The sequence below is a fragment of the Gallinula chloropus genome (genome assembly GCF_964237585.1).
Source record: "Gallinula chloropus genome assembly, chromosome: 1".
Classification (NCBI taxonomy): Eukaryota; Metazoa; Chordata; class Aves; order Gruiformes; family Rallidae; genus Gallinula; species Gallinula chloropus.
This window is the reverse complement of record NC_140085.1, coordinates 164,405,670-164,412,366: the sequence shown is the minus strand read 5'-3', so window position 1 is coordinate 164,412,366 and position 6,697 is coordinate 164,405,670.

Below are 6,697 nucleotides of genomic sequence, written 5' to 3'. Positions count from 1 at the left end.
AAATAACATGTTGCACTTAAATGGCTTTGAAACACAGTAACATTTTGATTATTTTTAAATGACAAAATTCAAATGTCACTGTTTTGAACATCATTAGTATGAGACATTTTTAAAGATGGAACTTACATTACAACATCCATAGGCTTTGTAAAAAAAAATGTAGAGAGAGATATACTATTCACTTCCAGCATAGCAATTCAGAATAGATCAGCTTGAGGAGAAGAAAGGGGAAGAATCAGGTAGATATAGAAAAAGAAAAGGTACATATTGGGGAATACCTGTTTAAGCAAATTAAGCACATGTTTGTACTTAAATTTGTGTTGCAGTTTTGCATAGCTGTGTGCTGGTGGAGAAGGGAGGGCTGCAGAGGTGGCTGCTGCAAGAAACAACTAGAAGCTCTCCTCGGGCCTTAAGGAGTAAACATCAGCCAATTCAAGGCCAGAGTTGCTGCTGACCAAGACCAAGCCAACTGGCGATGGTCACAGCACCTCTGTGAATCACATTTAGGAGGACAAAAAATGCAGGCAGCTGCATTTTGCCACCAGAGAAGGGAGTGAGAAGATGTAAGGAGTTGTGCGGACACCAAGGCCGGTGAGGAGGGGCAGGGGGAGGAGGCGCTCCAGGTGCTGGAGAGAAAGATGCCCCTGCAGCCCTTGGAGAAACCCATGGTGGAGTGGGTGTCCCCCTGCAGCTCATGGAAAAGGCTGAGACCCCCACCTGCAGCCCATGGAGAGAGACAGAGACACAGAGATGAGCAAGAGAGAGATTCATGTCTGAGCAGGTTTGTTGAGGGGAGGCTTGTGACCCCTGGAGGACTGGGATTGAGAGACTTCGTGATTTATGACTGCCCGCCACAGCAGTGACCCATGCCAGGGCAGCTGGTGAAGAACTGAAGCCCTGTGGGAAAGGACTCACATTGGAGAAGTTCGTGAAAGACTATAGAAGAAAAAATGATGGATGAGGGTAAGAGGGAGGCTTAAGAGTTGAGATAAGGACAGAGAAGGATCACTCTCTAATTAGTGTCATGCGCAAAACAGACTGAACACAGAATAAGGAAAAGAAAAATAATTTATTACACTACAATTGCAACACCCAGTGAAACCAGAGTTGGGTAATGAGAAGTGTAGCTAGGTCTTAAAGCACCTTCTCCCCATCCCTTCCTTCTTAGCAGACTTAAACTTCATTCATGACTTTACTCCCTTCTTCTCCCCTCAGCATGGTGTGGGGAAGGGCAGGGAATGGGGTAACAGGGTTCCAGTCAGTTCCTTACAATCTACTTTGCTTCTCCAGATCTTAAAACTTCTACTTCCCCCCACCCCTCCCCTCTTAGCAGACTTTAGTAATAATTTCAATCCTTCTTCCCCCCATATAACAGCACGGGAAAGGGCAGGGAATGAGGAATTTCAGTCAATTCCTCCTGAGTTGTCTTCCTTCTTAGATGGGGCGGGAGGGCACGTTCCACACACACACACCCTTCCCCTGCTGCACCATGGGGTCCACCCTTGGGATACAGTCCTCCATGAACTTCTCCAGCATGAGTCTTTTCTATCAGGGAGTCATCTCCTCACAACTTGCCTCAGCATGGCTCCCTTCCATGGGGTTCTTACCTTTGGGCCCAGACTGCTCCAGCCTGGTCCCCTACAAAGTCACAAGTCCCCTGGCAAACGTGCTGTGGCATGGGTCAATCGCTTCACAAGCTGAGATAGTCTCTGCTCCCCATCACTATCCATGGGCTGCAGTGGAACAGCCTGCTTCACCATGGTCTTCTCCACGGGCTGCAAGGGAATCTCCCTCTCCGGCACCTGGAACGCCTCATTCTTCCCCCCCTCTTTCTTCCCTGGCCTTGGTGTCCACACAGCTCTTTACATCTTCTCACTCCCTTCTCTGGCAGCAAAATGCATCTGCCTGTGGCTTTTATTTTTTTCTCCTAAATGTGACTCACAGTTATTGTGACCATTTCTGGTCACCATTTCCTCAACAGAAATGTTGAGCAAAGTTGGCTACTCTTTAAGGATGCCTTTCTGAGAGCTGAAGAGCTCTCTGTCCCTCTGAATAAGAAAGTGGGCAGGAGGGGCAGGAGACCAGCATGGCTAGGCAAGGACCTGCTGGTCAAACTGAGGGAAAAGAAAGGCAAATACAAGCTCTGGAAACAAGGGTGTGTTGCCTGGAAAGAATACAGGGATGCTGTTTGGATTTGCAGAGATGGGATAAGGAAAGCCAAGGCACAGATGGAACTGAACTTGGCAAGGGATGTTAAAAACAACAAGAAGGGATTTTACAGGTACATTGGCCAGATGAGACAGGCCAAAGAGAGCATACCCCCTTTGGTAAATGAGAAAGGAGAATTGGCTACAACTGATGAGGAGAAGGCTGAGGTACTGAAGAAGTTCTTTGCCTCGGTCTTCTCTGGCAGCCAGGATTCTCATAATTCTCAAGTCCCAGAACCTTGCATCCCTGGACCTCTAGGTGGGAACTGGGGGGGTAAATCCCCCCTCCCCCCATAAGGGCAGTGCAAGTCAGAGACCACCTCATGAGACTGAATGTCTACAAGTCTATGGGGCCAGATGCCATGCATCCCAGGGTCCTGAAGGAGCTGGCTGATGTGGTTGCCGAACTGCTCTCCATCATATTCAAAAAGTCGTGGCTGTCAGGAGAGGTCCCTGGGGACTGGAAAAAAGGTCACATCCCTTCCATTTATAAGAAAGGAAGCAAGGAAGACCCAGGGAATTACAGACCAGTGAGCTTTACCTCTGTTCCTGGGAAGATCATGGAACAGATCCTCCTGGATGACATGAGGGATGAGCACGTGATCCAAGACAGACAGCATGGCTTCACCAAGAGAAGGTCGTGCCTTACCAATCTGGTGACCTTCTATGATGGAGTGACAGCATCGGTAGATAAAGGGAAGGCAACTGATGTCATCTACCTGGATTTGTGCAAGACCTTTGACATGGTCCCCCAACACATCCTTATCTCTAAATTGGAGAGAAGTGGATTTGATGGGTGGACCATCCAGTGGATAAAAAACTGGTTGACAGAACGTAGACAAATGGTGGTGGTCAATGGGTCTATGTCCAGGTGGAGGCCGCTAACAAACGGTGTCCCCCAGGGGTCTGTCTTGGGACCGGTGCTCTTTAACATCTTTATCAATGACATCGATGATGGAATTGAGTGCACCCTCAGCAAGTTTGCAGATGACACCAAGCTGAGTGGTGTGGTCGACACCCCAGAAGGAAAGGAAGCATCCCGAGGGATCTTGACAGGCTTGAAAGATGGGCCCGGGGGAACCTAATGAGGTTCAACACTGCCAAGTGTAAGGTGTTGCACTTGGGCCGGAAGAATCCCAGACACAGACACAGACTGGGAGAAGAGCTTCTTGAGAGTAGCCCTGCTGAGAAGGACTTGGGGATTGTGGCAGATGAGAAACTTAACATGAGCAAGCAGTGTGCTCTTGCAGCTCGTAAGGCCAATGGTATCCTGGGCTCCATCAGAAGAGGGGTGACCAGCAGGGATAGGGAGGTGATTGTCCCCCTCTACTCTGCCCTCGTGAGGCCCCATCTGGAGTACTGTGTCCAGATCTGGGGCCCGCATTACAAGAAAGATATGAAACTGTTGGAGAGGGTTTGGAGGAGGGCCACAAGGATGATTAGAGGGCTAGAGCACCTCCCCTACGAAGAGAGGCTGGGGGAGCTGGGCTTGTTCAGCCTGGAGAAGAGAAGGCTGTGGGGGGACCTCATTGCAGCCTTCCAGTACCTGAAGGGAGCTTATAAACAGGAGGGGAATCATCTTTTTAAAAGGGTAGACAATGTCAGGACAAGGGGGAATGGATTAAAACTAAAGGAAGGAAGTTTAGATTAGGTATTATGGGAAAGTTTTTTACAGAGAGAGTGATGAGGTGCTTGAACAGGCTGCCCAGAGAGGCGGTGGATGCCCCGTCCCTGGAGGTGTTCAAGGCCAGGTTGGATGGGGCCCTGGGCAACCTTGTGTAGATCCAGGCCTGGAGGTTGGTGTCCCTGCCTGTGTCAGGGGCGTTGGATCTCTATGATCCTTGGGGTCCCTTCCAACACAGACCATTCTATGATTCTGTGATTCTATGATCTCTGATGGGCTCAGCCTTGGTCAGCAGCAACTCTGGTCTTGAATCGGCAGATATTTAATCGCCAGGGCCTGCAGAGAGCTTCTAGCTGCTTCTTGCATACACCATCTCTTCAGCCCCCCCCTTCTCTACCAGCACCCAGCTACACAAAACTGCAACAACAGGACTGTTGCAGATTAAGATATATACTAGTAAATCAAATCAGTGGTCCAGTTAGCACACTATTCCATCTCAAACAGTGGCAATAGGAAATGCTATTAAGAAAAGCATATGAGCCTGTATACTTCCTGAAATCTTTTCCTCTCAGACATCTCCAGCATTCAGAATTATACTAGGAATACTAGAAATATAATCTTTCCTAGCCCTTTTAATACCCATTTGTGGATCTTTTATGGATCATTTTGTATTTGACATGAAGAGTCAAAGACAGGTACAGCTTCTAAAGTTTTTTTAATACATATGTAACTTACATTTCTTTCAGTAATGTAAATTTATTTCTGATATTTTTCCACTCTTCCATAATTATTTTATGTACACTTCTTGCCGTTCAATTGCCTTAAAACAATGTAACTTTTAAAGTTTTTACAGAAGCTTGAAACAATGTCACCATTCTATTACTTTGCGGTATGATCTGCAGGAATGGTTAACTTGCATCAGATTTCTTTCCTACAAACCACCTGCCATAGAATGAGCTGCCATGAGAAAGATGAGCCAATATGATTAAAATATTTCAGAGCTAGTGAAAAAAGTGTTATTGATAGAGTTACATAACCTGGAATTTATTTGACTTGTTGATACAGAGTCTTTCTTTGAATTAGCATTCCCATTAACAATTTCATAAAGGAGACCATGTGCTGAATACCACTGAGATAGCTCAGCACCTCTGAATTTTATGATGCTTTTTTTTTCCCACCCCAGAAAAGAGTCTAGGCCAAATGGCAAAACTGGAATGGCTGTTGCTTCTAGATGTATGTCGATAATGAAGAAGTCACTGGCCAATAATGTTTCCCATAGTGCTCACACAGTGCTTTTGTGAGTGCTAACTCTAGCAAAAAAAAAGATTTTCTATTTTTCTTTTTAATGTATAAAATTGGATTAAATCCAGTTTCTATTAAAAGCTGTCAGACATGAAGCACAAGTTCTCAAGACTTGGTATTGAGCCAAAATAGATGGCTCATCACTTTCTCACTTGCATTACTCATAGGAGAGAAAAACACAGCCAAATGGAAAAGTAAGTTTACCAGCATCAGAAAACATGCAGAAAATTGTGACAATATGCTGATATAGATGTAATTTCAAGGTTAAATGCTCCTAATTGTGAATGTTCTCTTTATATGTTTTTAAGCATTTTTGCTTAGTAAATTAGTATTTTTCATAGACTATATACTAAAGCTTTGTGAGTATCCAGTTGCTTCAAAAAGGGGGACAGATGGTGTCTAACGTGTCCAGCACAGATCTATGCATTTAATTACAGAGATCCATTTTTTGTAAGTTGAATCACACACTTCTTAAATACATTTGTCTTTTGATTAAGGTTGTGAGGAACTCCTGACAAGTGTTGATGCAGTTAAACCTAGAAAGCTTCTAATTGTTTAAAACTGTTCGACACAGGTACAGAGACAGAATTTGCAGATGCCTCTGTTTGTAGACCTGCTGACCACTCCCTTTCAGCAACACTGGCAATTTGTATTTTCTTCCCAGCGTGTCCTGAGAGCTGCTTTGTATCCCTGTCCCATGAAACAGATTCAGGTAACTGGTAAAAAGCTGAAAAATGGTTCATCAAATGGACTGCTTTTCCCTAGTCAGAAATGTAAATAGACCCCGAGCTTACTATATGATTCAAAACATTAGTATAATCTTGTCAAGTGACACAGAATGGAAACAACATTACTGCATCACACATCTGGGCCTACATATTACTAGCAATGTGCTACTAATACAAAATGCCAGTGAGCTGTGACACAAACCAATGGGGCTAATGGTTGGATAGGCTTTTACATGTTTCTAGGGAAATGATGATATGTGGATTGTTTATGAATGAATTAGTATTAATATAAATAATTACATTTTACTTCATTTTGTGGAAGACAAGATTATTTCTACTGAATGTATTCTGTGATGAAATAAGAAGTCAGGTTTAAAGATTAAGCTATCTAAATTTAATAAATTAAACAATATTAGAATTTTGTAAGGTATGGTGAGTTGACAAAGTCTGGAAGCCAGATGCCCACCAAAGCCATTCTATCACTCCCCTGCTCAGTTGGACAGGAGAGAATATATATTGAGCGTTTTACAGGTCAAGATAAGGACAGGGAGAGATGATTCAGCAATTAACATCAAGGGGAAAACAGAACCAACACAGAATAAAAGGCATTTCATTTACTACCCAATCAAAACAGAGTAGGATAATGAGAAATAAAACCAAATCTTAAAACATCTCTCTCCACCCTTCCCTTCTTCCCAGATTCAAATTTATTCCTGAATTATCTCCCTCCTACCCCTGAGTGGCACAGGTGGACAGGCAATGGGTGTTGGTAGTCAGTTCATCACAATTTGTCCCTACAGGTTCTTCCTTCTGAGGGGGAGGACTCTTAATTCTTC